Source organism: Manis pentadactyla, chromosome 13 (genome assembly GCF_030020395.1).
Source record: "Manis pentadactyla isolate mManPen7 chromosome 13, mManPen7.hap1, whole genome shotgun sequence".
Lineage (NCBI taxonomy): Eukaryota > Metazoa > Chordata > Mammalia > Pholidota > Manidae > Manis > Manis pentadactyla.
In genome coordinates this window covers 15361533-15379592 of record NC_080031.1, presented here as the reverse complement: position 1 = coordinate 15379592, position 18060 = coordinate 15361533, and the positions used below count along the sequence as shown (strand labels likewise).

Sequence of the window (18060 nt, the reverse complement as noted above, 5' to 3'; positions counted from 1 at the left end):
CGGCTCCATGCAAGGGAATGAAACTGGATTACTGTCTAACTTTATACACAAAAGTAAACTCAAAATGGGTTAAAGACCTGAATATAAGACATGAAACCATAAAATGCTTAGAAGAAAACATACAGAAGAAATATCTCTTGAACACAGGCATGAGCAATTTTTTTCTGAACACATCTCCCCCCCGCAAGGTCAACAAAATAAAAAATAAACAAGTGGGACTACATCAAAATAAAAATACAGCAAAGGACACCATCAACAGAACAAAAGGCAACCTACAGTATGGGAGAACATATTCATAAATGATTTATCCAATAATGGGTTAACTCATATATAAAGAACTCAGATGCCTCAACACCAAAAAAACTCCATAAATAACACAATTAAAAAATGGGTGAAGGACTTGAACAGACACTTCTCCAAAGAAGAAACACAGATGACCAATAGGCACATGAAGAGATGCTCCACATCCCTAATCATCAGGGAAATGCAAATCAAAACTACAATGATATATCACCTCACACCAGTTAGAATGGCTATTATAAAAGAGATAAGAACAAGTGTTGACAAGGATGTGGAAAAGAAGAAGCCCTTGTGCACTGTTGGGAATGTAAACTGTTTGCAGCCACTGTGGCAAACAGTATAGAGGATCCTCAAAACATTAAAAACAGAAATACCACACAACCCAGTCACTGCATGCTTAGGAATTTACCTCAAGAAACCAAAATCCTTGATTTAAAAAAGATAAATGTTTACTGCCCTATGTTTATTGCCACATTATTTACAATAGCCAAGATACGAAAGCAACCAAAATATCTGTCAAAGATGAGCGGATAAAGATGTGATACATAAACACAATAGAATATTATTCGGCCATAAAAGAAAGTTCTGCCATTTGTGACAACATGGATGGACCTAGAAGGGTATTATGCTCAGTGAAATAAGCTAGGTAGAGAAAGACAAATGCCACATGATTTATTTGTGGAATCTAAGAACAAAAAATGAACACAGCAGTAGACTCAGGGACACAAAAGTGGCTGGTGGTTACTGGGGAGGAGGGGTTGGGTGGCCAGGGATTATGGGATATAATCTAGGGATTATGGCCAGAAGCTTGGAATACAATGTGGAGGAAAACGGGTGCATAGACCAAGGCAAGGAAATCCCAGGGACACCTTTGTGTACGGACACCAGTGCCCACCTCCCCCACCTCTCACCAAATTCTTTCCTTCCTACTTCAAAAGCCCAGACAGAAATAAATGAAGAAAATCCAGGGAGACATGATAAATATGTAAGCAAGAAAGCCAAATCAACATGTCAAAAGGAAAGTGTTTCCTAAACCGGCTATAAATGAACTACCACAGTTAAACTGGAAAGATGTTGAGGACTATTTCCTAAATTCTATGATCTTGTATACTTAAAGACAGGTATTAAAACAAACATGATTTGCAGCATGATACCTAATCTCTCAGAATTTGGCCAGGGGTGGGAGGGGTATAACGATTTACCTCTTAAATTCCAAAAATGAATACAGGAAAGAAAGTGTCAATTAGTTAGGTGAGCACACCCAAGCCACAGCAGCGCAGTGGTCAAACTGTTCAGGTAGCCATTTATCAGCACCAAAGATTATGTTCCACATGTTACTCATTATGGTTGTTGGCTAAAAGACCACAAGACTTCCAACTGTATAAATGCTCAGTTTATGGGTCAACCACTAAGGTCAATACATCAGTGGTAAGTGCATTTGATCTTTGTACTGAGATGGTCAGCATCACCTTCCCTAAAGAGAATCTCAAACACCAGAGGTTAAAGCAACAGGAAGCAGCAGCGAAGCAGCGATAGCTCCTCACATCAGTTACCACCAAGAAAAAGGCGAGTACCTGGCATCATTCCAGACAGCTAATATGCTGTGGTGATTCACTTTTGAGTTCAGAAAGATTAATCCTTGTGGTCATAAGAGACTCTCAAGGAGGTATCATCTGAAATATAAAAAGCCTCTGTGGACCATGTCTAGGAATCAGCTAATCAAACATACCCCAACCTTACCTACAGTGTAAAAGGATCGTTTTTCCTGTAATGTTTGTACTTATTTCCTTTGAAAATGCTCTTTTTTAATGGGCTCTCCATTTTCTTAAGCACACACTGTGCCTTGATCCATTACATCAATGTATAAATCAATCTGTTTCCTATTCTAACATGTTACAAATGGGGTTTCACTGCCAAGTCAGCACTTCTGATATCCTGTGAACCTGGAATCCTCTACAAAAGAAAATTAATGCCCCGTGCTTTGGCACTTAAGCCAGCGCTTGTGATGTATGCACACTGCAGCACTTTCAAAGGCTTTGAAAACAAATTGCATCAAGTGCTTTCCTTAGCCCAGTGCTTCCATTTTACTTAATAATTCATTCTTAATAAGAAATTCCATTTTATTAATTTGGCTCAGGGAAAAGAGCTTAGCTATCCAAGGACAGAAATTCAACTTGGTAAAAAGTGCTCCTACTCAGTTGAAAACCTGAAATGGCTTAAAACAATAAATAAACCTAAGTCTGAACCTAACTTAAATCAGGGCCTTTAATCATCACCTCAACAGATGCAACCCCTGAGCCCACGGAAGCCCCTCCTCCCTTCACAAAGCCGCTCAGGACCCACAGCGCTCCCAATCCCAAGCAAGCATGTAAGCCGTTACTTCCTTCCTCATTAAAGCTACTGCCCCAGAATCTAATTTGGCTCCAGGGTTTGTCAAAGTGTCAGCGGTGGAGGCAGCGTCTTCTGAAGAGGAGGGATTTATCCATTACTGAGTGAACCATGTTTCCTTGGATAGAAGGCGCTGCGTTACAGCTGCTCAAGGGATCCAGCTTCACCCTGGGGAGGCAAGGTAACACAACTCTAGTTCTAACAAATAATGAACGAAGCACGTCTTTGTAGCATCTGTGTACCATCCGCATTTGGTGACAGCAAAAGACAAGGCACTCTTACTCAAAGGGAAGGTCAGTGAAATGACAATCTATTCATGGACACAAAGATCCTATATTCTACATTCACTCCTCTCTGCCCAAATTCTGAATGGCACTTCATGGTTTAATTTAATTAACTTCATACATTAAAATGACTTAAATCTGTGTCCAAAAACCTGCACAAGATTTACTTCACTGAATGGACTTTCAAAAAGTCTACAGTTTCAAGGTTATCTCCCCAAGATATTGATTCACTACAAAAGAGAAGACAAATTACTTCACACTGGAGACACTGACACTAACCTCACCAGCAATAGGACATGGACGAGCACCAGTGAGGAAGGACAAGAAAAACGAAGAAGAAACAACAAGCAGATGCAACCTGGGAGCCCTGACAGGATCCCCGAAAAGGGTCATTACTGGGAAAACTGGAGCAGTATTTGAGTAAGGTCTGTGAGTCAGTGAATAGCGCTGTGACATCATTAATCTCCCACGGTGGTGGTTAGGTCAGACGTCAGTATTAAGGGAAGCACAGCAAGGGCAGAGGGCAACTCTGGAGTATTTCTGCAATTAAAAAAAAAACCTCTAAAATTAGCTCAAAATAAAGCAGTTTTGGCTTTTTAAATCCTGTCCATCACTGGCCTGACTTTGAACTCTGATTACATGGTTGCAAGAGGTTAAAAAGAGAAGCCATACTTTTTAAGGTAGAGAATAAGGAGAATCAGAGCAGGCCCGATACCTGAAAAACCTACTGTTTATTCTGAACACAAGGACACCCATCCTAATGTAGTAAAACCCTTGTGTACGTGTACTAAATCTGACTTCTCTCCAATGCAAGGACTATTACAATTCTGCCCAGAGCCTACACATGAGAAAGTCCACTTCTGTAACTGTCAGAAGTATGACTATAGTTTGGAGCTTTTAGAGTACCTTCAGCAGCAGTAAAGGGAAGCCTCCAATTAAAAATAAACTCCAAGCTTCAAACATTTCAACCCACCATTTAATGAAATAGCAGGATTCTCGTTAAGCATTTCCCAGTTTTAGCAACAAACTTGAGAAAACCTGTTCTTAAAAGTGACAGTTTACATTATACCAACTGAAAATCCTTGGCCTTTTTTTACATTTGAATTTAATTCTAATGTCAGAAACTGGTAAATTAGGTTTTGGGGGGAAACTCTAAATGTAAAAGGCCATTATTCTTCCACTGACATATGCCAGCTGTTAGGTACTATTTTCATAAATAGTAATTTACACCAATAGTCCCTGCTTTTATTAGAGCTCTAAATACTAAAGCATAAATGAGGTACCAAGATTGAAAATGATTTAGACGGGCTCTGAAGACTTTTATAAGAAAGTGGCTATTTGCTCATCTGGATTATACTAGTGAGGATCCAAGCCTCAAGATTTAAGAGAGGTCTGTCTTTCTGTATGTGTCTCAGAGATGAGACATAGGAGTCTTTTATAAAGAAGCTATTAAAAATAACTACATGAACAAAATAGTTTCATGGCAAAACAAAGATGCAAAACAGTGAACACATTCTTTACTGGTTCCTATGTTTCTTTCCAATTACCTATAATAAAGCAGGAATTCTGAGAAACTGATTTCCACGGGTTTGGAGATACTAGGGACATGCCTTGGCCAACCAAGTCTTCTGCTCATTCTACTCCTGACCTCAGAGGTAGTACATGACGTTCTAGCTAAGAGCATGGGCTTCAAGAGATGGAAAAACCATGCCTGAGTTCCAGCCCCATCCCTGACTAGCTGTACCACCTCTGGCAAGTCACCTTCCCTCCCTGGGCCTCAGTTTCCTCATCTATAAAACTATGACAGTAACTGAACACCGCAGTGTTGCTTTGGGGTCTAAATGAATTAATACACTCAAAGTGCTTGTTACACAGAGTGCTTCAGTGTTGGTGCCTGTTATTATCAGGTTGTAAATTTATCTGTAAAAGAGGGCCACTAACATACTATGCCTCTCAGGCTTGTTGTGGGCATTAAAATAAGATAATGCACTTAACGCACTAAGCACAATGCCTGTTGCATTGAGAACAAGCACTCAGATTTAGCACTGGCCCCTGAAGACTTCATTCTCGCTGGCTGTGAACACACAGAACTGAAGCTTAAATTATGGGCCAACAGGGAAGAACACAGAAGTCCCCAGGTGACCAGTCACCCTCCTTAAATCCAGAAAAGACTGCACATTCCTTCTTTTACCTATTAAATTTGGACATGCTTAGGGCAGGCTGCATTAATACTCCACATTTTATTTTGTGAGAGTTCAGCCACCCAAAGTTTACATGAACAATTTAATACTACTCTACCATTTAAAAGAAAATCACCGGGAGTTGCTGGCTTCCTGGCCCTAGTCCAGCTTCCGGCTGGCACGGAAGTGAGGTCAAGATGAATCTGCAGTTACTGTTGAGACACTGCTGTGACCCAAAGAGCACTACATAAGTTATTTCTCTAAATTTGTTTTATTTGAGGGATATTCCCTTCACTTACTAGCTATGTGAACTCACTGAAGTTACTTTATCTCTCCTTCTCCACCTTAGTTTTCATTTTTGTGCAACATAAATATGGTGCTACCCAAATCTTAAGAACAATAAATGATATTTTTGAACTTTGGTTCACATTACAACAGATAGAACTCTACTTCCCTAAAACTCCTGCTGCATAAGAGACATGACTTAGAACCAAAGCTTCCTCACTGAGTAAGAATCTGATGATTCCAAAGCAAAGCAACAATCTGTCGTACTTTGAAGGCATGCTAACAGCAGAGGTCAGGAAGCCAGCAGGCTTGAGTATTAAAAGAAGATGATCAAATGGTGGGACTTGGGCTTAACCTTTGAACTCATTGGCCAGTATTACTGAGACAGTTGTTTATTAAGAGTGTGCTAAATAAATAACATGTACAAGGTTGGGGGAATGTACAGGAATTACATCCTAAACCTTAAAAAAGTGAAATGATTTCAAGTAACATCCAGAAGTACTACTGATTAAATATTAATAATTAACATGTTCATTCTAGATAATTCTTATTGATTCACAGATGGTAAAGAAGTAATACAAATGACCGGGGGTGGGGGAGGAGGTTGTGGAATATCCAACCACAAACCTGCCAATATTCTCAGAAATTAGAAGCTTTTGTCTTATTCTGTCTGATCTGATGCTCTATAATATTTTGTTTATTTTAAATACATTAAGTCACAATCATTAAAAATAAGGCAATTTTGTAGCATATTTCAAATACTTCTATACTTGAAATGTAATAAATTACACCTCTTGTAAAAATATTCGATTCTTCAGAGAAACCTCTTTCACTAAAATAAACATTCAACTTAGTGGTTTTACCAAGGTTAAGCTGGGTCACTATGCAAAGTGTCAGCTTTGGCTGAAACGCTCTGACTTAAGATGTTACAAACACAAACATGAACAGCCAAGAACAGAGATATGAATTTGATCCCACTGGATCTCTCTTCCTTTAATATATCTGGGAAAAGATAGAAAACAAGTCTATGCAGCTGAAAACATTCATGCTTTAATATATAGGGTGGATTTTACTAGTGTTTTCACAGCAGGGGTTCCTTAACACTCATTAGCGGGCTAGTAAGGTCTACAGAAGGTTTTCAGTGGCCTAGAAAATGAAAACAATAAGAAACATCTGCTGTGCATGTGTGTGAGCGCACATGAGTGTCTAAGGGTACACAACTGCTTACTGCCCTCACTTGAGAAACAACTTTCCTGATTTCTAAGATTACCTTCTACCATTTGTCCTAAAATATTTTTCATAAAATGACAGCAATATTAAATGGGTAGTCTGTTTCTTAAAAATATTTCCTCTATAATATTAAGAATTGGCAACTTAATGTAAGAATTGTTTTCTTAGTTTTACTATTCCATGAAAACCAAAGGCTTATTAGCTCTTTATTTCTGAGGTTCTGGGATTCTGATAAGGCAAGAAAGGGTAGAAATTCTTAGATGAATAACCCATATGTTTGTTTATAACTAAAAAATAAGACAATTTGCCAAAATGATTTTCAAAGGGCAGGGAGAAAGGAAATTCACATTTAAAAATACAAATGGCAATTTCCACATGCTATTCTGCTGAGCATTTTACCGTTCATTAGATGCAAGCAATATTCAATGCCAGTCTTGATGTAACAAATTACTTTAACTTCTAATGCCCATTAAAACAACTGGGAAAATTACAAAAATATGGAAGAGCTCCACCCCCCCAAGTTCAAAGCAAGTCAAAAAGGCATCTTTCCTGTGATTTATGTAGCATTTAAATTTAAAAAGTAAATACAGACTGTATTATCAGCTCATACCAGATCTGCTTGCAGACCAGGATTCTTCCTGTCTGGGACCCATGCCCATGTGCATTATTGTAATTATCAGCAATTTAAAAAAATAAAGTAATAAAGCTAGTATGAGCTGCTGGTTGGTAATGTTTACTGCTTGCTGTCTCAACCATTAAGTAGCCTTTCTGGGTTGGTTCAAACCACCTAGCTACTAAATAAATGCATAAAGGAGGCAGGAAAAGCTATACTCAAGTAAAAAAGTGAACAAAAAGGATGTAAATGGGGGTGTGAAAACACACACACACACACACACACACACACACACACACACACCCTGGAAAGCACAAGAGCACCTTTGTTCTACTTACCAAGTGGGCCTCTAGGGAGCTGCCCACTCACACCCTCCACTGCCCACTGTCCACAAGGCATTGTAAACCACCTCCAGGCAGAACCCACCACTCACTCTTCTGTTCCCAGAGGGTCAAACTCTGACCAACCCCTGACTCACTACATCACCCACCCACTTTGTGTCTTGTGTCCCTAAACCAGCCAGGAGCTCTTATACCTAAACCCAAGGCTCTCACCTAGAATTCCTTTCCCTGCTCTTTCCTGAGGGCCCTTCCTGAGGACAGTTCTCAACCCACTGGTGTTTTATGTCCCTCATCCAGCAACCTGCAACTACTTGTTCACCTGCCTGCCTTGTCTATCTCCCTCTACTGGAATGTTCCTTCCTAAGGTCAGGACCTCACCTGCTTTTCTAATCACTGTATCTGGGAACAGCACCTAGAATATAGTAGGTAATCATTTGCCACCAAGTAACAGACTGACTGCCTCTAAAAACTGCTCTTGGGTTTTTTTTTTTAAAAAGACATTTAAACTAAAATTACTTTAGCAGTTATCAGAAGCAATCTCTAAGTGATTATACTGTACTAGTCTTCATGTAAGTAGATCTGTAATGAATGACAAATTAAATGTTTTAGCTTTTGCCAAGTGAATCCACGTCCCCCATCCTGAAAAGTCACATTAACATAATCTCCTACTGGAACAGCAGTCCTCCACCCAATGGAAACACACTCCTTGAAGGCAGCACTTCTAGCCCTTTTTATCTATTTGCCTCCACATTTCTAAATAACATCCTTTATTTCTGTACCTTTTTTTAGTCCAGACTTTATCAACTTCCTATTAAAAAAAGGTTTTAAAACCACCATACCTCACATTCATCCACCCACTTCCCCTTGTTCCACTGGTCAAATTAATACCCCTATTTACATCATGATACATAAAAATGTACTATGATTACAGTTCCTTTCTTAGGTTTCTATTTCCCCCGAGTCAGCAACTGCATCTTTTCTTTTACCTGCATGCTTGCACATGTACTGATTCCTTTTTTCTTCAAGACAGCTGTCCCTCAGGTCTGCCATTTTCCTGCCCCACCTGCACTGATGATTCTCTAGGTCTGAGCACATCCATATTCCTGAGAACTTTGATCATAGTCATCCTGAAAATTCCTTCGCCACTACCTCCTGTTTCCTTACTCAACACTTCCCTCCCTTTTGACTTACTGTTTTAGTAGCTCACATCTCCCCACAGCTTGCCAAAAAAATGTACGTGTATGTTAAGTTTCAAAGATGACAGATTCTCAAAAAAAAAAGTTTTTATTTCATGCACACACTTTATTGGTCGTTTGGACAAGCACTCAACTGTAAGTTGGACACAACTTTCCCTCAGAATCTAAGGTCTTCTAGTAGCTTCCAGCATTGCTACTTACAAATTGAAGACCAATTTGATTCTTAATCTACTGTGCAGGTGTTTTTTTTCTATATGAAAGTAAATTCTAAGATTCTTCCCAGTGTCTGATATTCTGAAATTTCAACATAATGTGGCTTGGTGTGGGTTTTTGTCCATACACTGGCCTGAGTTCCTAGTCCACCAAGTCAACCTGGTAACAAACACTCAGTCCTGTTTCCTCTCTTCTTGGTCTGAAGTTCTTTAGTTGCATCTTGGATCTCCTAGGTTGATCCTCTTCTTAACTTTTCCTTTCTAGTTTCTCTCTGTCCCCTTTCTAACAATTCCTATTAGATTTTTAAATTTCTGGTATCATGTTTCTAATCTCCAAAGAATTCTTGTTCTCTGAATGCCTTATTTTTACTGCAAACTGTTATTTCATAGCTGTACCACACTCTCTTCTTTGAGGTGTCAAGAATTTATCTGAAGTTATTTGCCTGTTCCCTGCAGTGTCCTCAAGTTGCTTTTCTTCCCACATCTGTTTTGTTCTTGTGTGTGTTCAAGGCATTCCTGAAAACGTGTGGTGACCCTAAGCCATCTAATTCAGTATTTAAGAAGGGCACACTAAAGAGCTGGTGAGAAGTTTCCTGTGCATGGATAGGACCTGTCAGTGAGTGACCTTCATTTGCCTCTCCAGAGAAGACTCTGGCAGTCCCGACTAGTGCCCCCATCCTGGCCATCATGAGGCTGCAGGGCTGGTTAGGGGCAGTTTCACCTCTCTGTCCCTGTACTCCAGGCAGCCTGCTGTCCCCAAGTGAACCACAAGTCTCTTCCTGGGGTGCAGAGTGGGGAGGGGTACTCCTGGGCTCATTACTCATACTGAGCTTCAACCCCTCCCCTATTACCAGCCTTGCCCACTCAGAAACCCCGAGGCCAGCCTCCTGTCTCTCCTTCAGGTTCTACTCAGCAAATCAGTTTGTTCTCAGTTGGTTTCTACCCCCCACACTTAGGTTTCAATCTTTCATTTAGGTTTCTGGTCTACAAGCTCAGTTACCCAGGTCCATCTGCTTTCAAACTTCAAGATTTTACAGACATCTCATCTCTGCCCTCCTGTTCTTTGTCCATATTGGTTTACTTAGATATTAAATGTATTAAAAACTAAGTTACATTCTCTTATCAGGACAGAACTAGAACACCTAGAATCACTCACCTGCATATCTGAAGGTATAACAACTTAAAAGCTACTATGAATATATTTGAAAACTGGAGATAGGAAAGTATTAACAAAATCATTACCTTTTATTTTTGATAATTTAGATATAATGTCCATTAGAAAATCAAAGTGTGATCCTTTATTCAAAGATTTCATTTGCTCATTTTACAATCATGTTACAGACAACATGCTATGGGTTAAACTGTGTTTCCCCGCCCATTCATTTGTTGAAGTCCTAAGCCCACTACCTTCAAATGTGACATTACTTGGAAATAATGGAAATTTGCCAATGCAATCAATTAAAGTGACATTATCCTGGCCCACTAGGGTGGGCCCTTATCTAATGTGACTGGTGCCCTTATAAAAGGGGATATGCAAAGAGACAGACACATGCGCATGGGGAGAAGGCCATGGAAAGTAAGTTATGCTGCCACAAGCCAATGACTAGCAGAAGCCAGGTGGAGGCGGGGAACAGATCCTCCCTGAGCACCTGACCTACAGAGGGAGCACCGCCCTAGATGACTCAGTCTTAGACTTTATCCTCCAGAGCAGTCAGACAATAAGTTTCTGTTGTTTAAGCCACTCGGTTTGAGGTGCTTTGTTACAGCAGTCCCAGCAAATGAACACACTGAGTAAACAAGTAAGACTGAACACATGTATTTGGGGAGCTAACAGTCTTAGAGAGAAACACAGAACTATGGTGAAACACATGAATTATGAATGAGGAGAGAGAGGAAGTGGAAACCGTGAGTGCACTGTAATGTGAGAAAAGCTGAACGGAGGCAGGCACACAGCTGAACACGGGGTGGGGGGAACAGCCCTGGGAGGTGGAGGGCAGTCTTCAGAACCTCTTGTCCAAGGAAACTGTGCCTGGGCCTCTTCCAGCACTGGCATGACCTTGCTCGGCCTATCTGAGAAGGTGGGAGGGTATGACTTGGCAAGATTAGGTAGAGCCAAGAGGCCAGTTAAGAAGCCACTGCATTCACTCAGGAGGCAGGTGATGAACAAAGGCTGTGAGGAGGAAAGGGACAGACTAGAGAAACACTGGCAGGTTGGGAGGGGGATGTGAACGAAGGGTCAAAATGACTCCAACTTTGTAATTCTGACAGCAAGGAGAATAGTGGAGCCAATAACCAAGGAGACTGAGGGGGCTGGCAGGGAGGGCATTGGGGATCAGAGATGCACAGACCAGATTTGGTTGCGCTGTATTCCAAGTACTCAGAGATTATCTAAGAGGCAGTGTAGAGGTACTTAGCAGGCAGAAATACAGGTCCAGACACCCAGAAGGGTAATTTAGGCTGGAATTGTGAATTTGCAATTCAATAACAAACTGAAATAATTTTAAACCCAGAGACTAGGTGGGACCATCTGGGGAGGCTACAGTTAAAAAGATGGAGGACAGACCATAAGAAATACCCACATCTGCTCTTTTTCTCCCTGCCTGCTTAAAGATCCACTGCCATTGTGAATGACACAGCAACCATCCTGACCGGGAAGTTCATGGCCAACCGACTGCCTCAGCAGAGACAAATGGTCACTGATGTCCTTCACTCTGGGAAGGCAACAGTACTGACGAAAAAAAGTCAAGAAAAATGAGCCAAAATGTCCAAGAGCACCCCAGATGTCATCTTTGCTTTTAGATTCAGAACCCATGTTGATGGTGGTAAGACAACTGGCTTTGGCGTTATTTACAATTTTTTGGATTATGCAGAGACCCAAACACAGACTTGCAAGATATGGACTGCATGAGAAAAAAAAAAAAAAGACCTCAAGAAAACAGCAAACATAAGAACAGGAAGAAGAAAGTCAGTGGGACTGCAAAGGCCAGTGTTGCTGGTGTGAGTTGGAGACTGAACGACTGAAAGGGTAAAGATTCTGCAGTGACTTTATCTGTGGTGACTGCAGATTTTTCATGAGGATTAAGAAACTAACTTAAAAAAAAAAAAGCCACATCTGATGGGCAGACAGAAGGAAAGTCCACAACTAAGGAGAACTGGGAAAATCTGTCAAAGAAACCACACAGAGAGATGGAGCAATAGCCCTGAAATTATTAAAATTTATAAATATTATAAAATGTGTAAATAAATTATGTTTCACTTAATTATAAAATTTATATATTAGATTATTTTATTGCCAAAATGGTAAATGTGTCACCTAATACACCTATGAGGACAGCTGAGCTGACAATTTTCTAAACTGATCTTAAACCTTGCAAAAAAAATCTTACGAAGTTGTCTACCCATTTGTTAAAAACATAAAAGTGCAACATTTCGACTGTCTTAGAGTTACAACTATTTAATAACAACGAGGAGGAGGAAGTTTACTAGTTAAATTTCAACAATTATGTTTAGTACACATGGTGTGGGGGATCACGGGGAGAACAGTGTGTATCACAGAGAAGGCACATAGTGGATCTCTGGCACCTTGCTGCACTGATGGACAGTGACTGCATTGGGGTGTGGGTGGGGACTTGATACTATGCCTAAATGTAGTAACCACACTGTTTTTTCATGTGAAACTTTCCTAAGAGTGTATATCAATCTTACCTTAATAAAAATTTTAAAAAATTTCAACAATATTTCCATAATTAATGCTAAGGCTGAAAAATGTGATAACTTAGTAAATTAGAGTAAAGTACTTCTTTAGATCTTCCTTAGTGTATATGTCAATGACAGGTGTCTTCTTTCAGCTTTAACGGTCAGTAGCATTGCTTTAACGGTCAGTAGCATTAAGAATTAAACTGAATTTAGACATTTTTCATTTCACAAAATGTCTAAGTTTTCAAAAAATACTTAAAAAAGTATTTCACCACTGTTATGGACTGAATTATGACCACCCCCCTATGATCCCCATTCATTTGCTGAAACCCTACCCACAATGTGACTGTTTTTAATATAGGGCCTTCAGGAGGTAATCAAGGTTAAATGGGTCCTAAAAGTGGGACCCTAATGCAGTAGAACTTGGGTCTCCTCTGAAGACGAGGAAGACACCAGAGATCAATCTCTCTCCCCAAGGAAAGGAAAAGTTTGTGATTTTACTATACAGATACAAAAAGGTTTTAGGTTGAAATGAAAATTTTTTGTAATACGAATGAAGTATCTACGTATTTTCTAGCATGAATATGCAGAAGATCTTAATTAAAAGCAACAGCGTTATATAAATTTCCGTAGCTAGGAAAACTACAACAGAAATCTGAAGAGTGGCAGTATCAGTACCAATAATTTAGACTTGCTTTTCAGTTTATGCAGTGCTCCTTTGAATTTAATGTTAACAGTACTGAGTTCATACCAGATTAGTGGATTTACTTAAATGACAGTTTTGAACTTATATATATTTCTACTTCAAGGTGAAATCTATTCGAATTAACATGAGCCAGTTTTACCAGTGTGTATACAAATATTAACGGAACACTTTTTTAAAAAAAACTCTTCACAGTTATTGGAAACTCTTAATTGTGTTTCAGACAACTTGAGAATATAAGTTTACTTTTCCAACTGCAAATTTTAGGAAATTTAAATAAAGATCAAGTGTTTCCAATAAACATTTCCATCCGAGTTGAGATATGGCTATAAATGCAAAATATATGCAAAACTTCCAAAGACTTAGTACATAAACTTTCAAAATGTAAAATATCTCATTAATTTTATTACATGTTGATTTTATAACATAATTATACCTCTTGAAATGGTAATATCTCATATATTGGGTTAAATAAAATATAATGTTCAAACTAATTTCAACTATTTTGCTTTTTTAAAAATTGTAAAACTAGACAAATTTAAATTACACATGTGGCTTCCATTTAATTCCTATGGGACAGTGCTGTGTTCCATGTTCAGTTAATACTCTGCTGGTGAAGACATGACTTGAATGACTTTTTCTCATTCACCTGTAGCTGCCATAGAAATACACTGTTCTCTCTTCCACTGGGAGGGCTAACAAGAGTTTCTGGTGACTGGAAGAGTGGGGTCAGTACTCAGATGGTTCCTTGAGAAACCCTCAAGTTGCCCAGAGTTAAATGGGTAAACAGCCACACGCTTCTCTGAAGAGACCAGGCTAGTTCTAAAGAAACAAGTGGTTATGAGTAAAATAACCAAGAGGATTTAGCAGGAAAATGACCTTGAGACATTTCTTAAAAGGGATCCAGTATGGGTTATGCAAGCGGGCTAAGCACCAAGAGCCAAGTTCTTATTTTACCCAATTGCCAGGAGGATGGATGGGTTGGGGCTCGGAGGTGGATGGGACACTCTTCTGTCCCCTCAATTTTTTAGATTCAGAAATACTAAAGGAACCCTGAGATGTAAATAAATGAAAAAAACCTTCTCCCAGCCTCTGACAACCACAGAACAAAATCCAAAGGTCTGCCAAGACAATAAAAATAACCAGAACACATTCAGTATATGTGATAGGATGTCTACATCACATAGGAATTGCTGATTCAATTAGTTTTAAGTCATTAAACATTTCTAAGGGGCTTACAAGAGTAGGCTCCCAAGATAACAAAATGAACTAGTAAAAAGTCCTCACCCACACAGAAGTTTGGCCTGGCAGGGGCAACCTCATGTAAAGAAAATAATCCTCATAAAAAAGAAAAGATTCTTCAACTCTAGGAGATCCCCAACTTACTGTCTGGTTCCTAAATGATGGTTGAACATTAAACCACAATAAAGGTGCAGTGATGGTATCTTTATTTTCTATGGATGTAATATTATATATTGGGAATCTATTCCTGAATAAAAATGAAACAGAAATGTTGTAAACTTAAGTATCTCAGTCAGGAAGGTTCTTCTGGAGTGTTTCCTTCATGGACTAGAGTGGCTCAGGCTTCTTAAAATGCTTCTTAAATCTACGAAGTACAGAGAGATGACATCTTCTTTTCCTGGAAAACCCTGGAGGAACAAGCATGAGTATCTTGCTGCTCTAAGAACCTTATCAATTTTCTCTAGTTTACATGTCTGGATGAGATTCACTGCCAATTCACTGTGCTCGGATGTCTCTCATATCAAGGAGGGAGTCAGGCATTTTTCCACAGACACATTTTCAGTGATCCCTTACTTCCAATTTCAGCTAAGTTTTCCGGAAAACTCTGCAATGTGTCCACACCACAGCTTGAAGCTTCTCCCTGAGTACTGGTTTTCTTGAAAATCCATCTAATCATTTTATTTCCTGGAGCAATCAAACCACCCTTTCTTTATGCTAAAACAACCTTTCTTTGATAAGTTACAGACATTGCCTAGACCAAGTTTAATCAATTACTCTGTATAATATCATGCCACTTTAATTTGAATTCAAATATCCCATAAGAGCAATTCAATGAGGAGAGCATCAGCAAATTCTATTATTATATTTTGATGAAAAAACCAATAACCATCTCTAAACTGATTTTATGTATTCCCAAGTAGTCTTTATTATTTATTTTATCATTACAATCCATAACCATTTATGTATATATATACACATGTGTGTGACCAGGTGCACATGCACACACACACACAAATTTAACAATTTTTAAAAATTTACCCAATAAGAATTGAGTATCATTTGAGAACAACATCCAAACTGGTTTATAGAAAACTAACTCTACTAAAAGTAAAGTGTTCATGTCTTTAGAAATTAGATCAGTCTTTAAATGTCAACCCAAACATTGCAAGGAGAAATTATTTCTGCTAACATACCTAGTGCCCTAACAAAACAAAAAAGGTCTCCTCAGTGTTTAAGCACTGAGGTAATGTGCAGCAGATAGGAGAACTTGTGTAGCACACACACACTGTCTTCAAACCCTCCTTGTTTTTCTTCTTACAGTCTTACAAAGTCATCAGATCTAGTTCACCTTGAACCCTTCAAATACTAGCAAGGTCAAGCTCTTATTTAGGTATGATGCTATCTGGTAACTCAGCTCCAAAGCCAAATGTGAGTGATTCATATTACTCATTGCATATGAGTGACTCTCCTTCATCCTCTGCATCTCTTGGGAACAGCTGTTAAGTAGCTCAATGGAAGAATTTTTGCAACTCATTTCTATGCTTAATGCCAGGATGTAAACAAGTGTTCAGAGTAAGTTAAACTGACTTCTTTGGCCCTATGAAAACACTGCTTTCAAACATTTCCAAACGTATATAAGACTAATAGTTACCTACATAACATTGCAGAAGCCATATCTCAGTCTCAGTAATACCCAAGATGGCCAACAACTCTACCTATGGTGGCATACAATGATGTCATCTTACCTATGTTTGTGCAGTACACTCTTTACCTTGCTGCTCACTTGTCTCTTTGTTTCCTTCCAAACATTTTCTCCCACACCCCCAAAATATTCCAAAGACTGATGTGGCACTGGTGTGATATCCAAAAGAAATGTATCTTCACAGGTTACCAATAACAAGAATGCTAGAAGTGCTATACCTATGACACCATTTTCTTAATAATTTCCTGAAGCTACCATCATTACCTCAAACTCAACTTGGAGTTTGTTCTATTTTATTTCCCAAAGCTTTTCAGAGACAGACATAGATGCTGCTCTCATAATATCAGATCACCATAGGAATATTTTAATGAAGATCCAGTTATCCCATAGGGATTGGCATCAGATACACAAATGTCTTTCCCTTGTACCATTCTATGAGAGGTTAACTCACTACACACACACACACACACACACACACACACACACACACACACACACACACACACACACAAAACCACATGCAATAGCTCAGCCTGGCAGGGAGCTTATCAGGTTTGAGTCCCTGCTTTGCATCTAATCTTTTCAAATCAATACTTAAAACATTTTAATCTGATATTAATCTGTCCTTATTACTATTTCCATTGTTTAAAAACAACACTTAACATTCAGTCTCAATGACTTGTATCAACTCAAAAGATTAATCTTTCAAAATGATAGCTCAGCAGGATATTTTATTAATGCAGATCCTGAGGAAGCTAATCAACCTTCAAATAATCACTTTCTGATGAGTTGCTATGAGAGAAGAGAAAAGAGTAGCTGCAAGGAAAAACATTCATATAGCATTCAGCAGAAATCCTCCCAAAAAGGGGTGGAAGCAGGGCAGGGTCCAGCCAACCAATCAAAGATTCTGTTATAAAATGTGATTTTTTAGCTCATTTGGAATCTGCAGTGAATAATAACTATTTATTGTGAGATAATTTCAATCCAAGTTTCTTTCTCCTGTTTTCAACAAGGCTTCAAAACTCTCTCTCTGCCTACAGATAACAGAGATGTTAACAAGGAGCAGAGGTAACAGGGCAAAAGACAAAAATGGCAACCCACACTGAGCCTCCTCAGGAAATCAGTCTTTCCCAACTAAAGGGGGGCCTGCTGCCACTTCGGTATTGCTGCCAGATCTTCCAATTTCTTCAAGACCTGGAAAGGAATTTTTACATAAAAATCCATTCTACTTGGAAATGGGGATGTTTAGTTTGAATTTAAAATACAATGAAGCCACTTGGTGAAGGGGGGACCCTAGTAAACATAATGTTCTTCATGTAAATGTAGATTAATGATAACAAAATTAAAAAAAAAATACAATGAAGCCCAAGAAAACACAAGTACAGGCAGCATTCTGTCTGCAGACTGCAGGCTTTTGATCTCTACTTTAGGTTAGGTACCAGGCATTAGTTAGGAGGGATGGCAGTTAATTTTAAAAGCACAAAATTATCAAATACCTAACACCCAAAAGTTCATAATATATACTAAAGTTAATCACAGTCTGTCAATTATAAGAAACTGCACAATAACTGCTTTAAATACCTATGACATTTGAGGAATGGAAGACAACATTGTTAAGATGACAATACTACTCAAAGCAATCTACTAACCCATCAAAATCTCAACAGGGTTTTCTGCAGAAGTTTAAA

General features: G+C 38.9%; 1 protein-coding gene and 1 pseudogene across 4 annotated transcripts in view; one reads left to right on the top strand and one right to left on the bottom strand.

Moving 5' to 3' along the window:
- APLP2 (amyloid beta precursor like protein 2) overlaps positions 1 to 18060 on the bottom strand; it is an 84572-nt gene that overhangs the window by 45495 nt on the left and 21017 nt on the right. The window lies entirely within an intron of this gene.
- LOC118934675 (40S ribosomal protein S24-like) lies at positions 11646 to 12523 on the top strand (annotated as a pseudogene).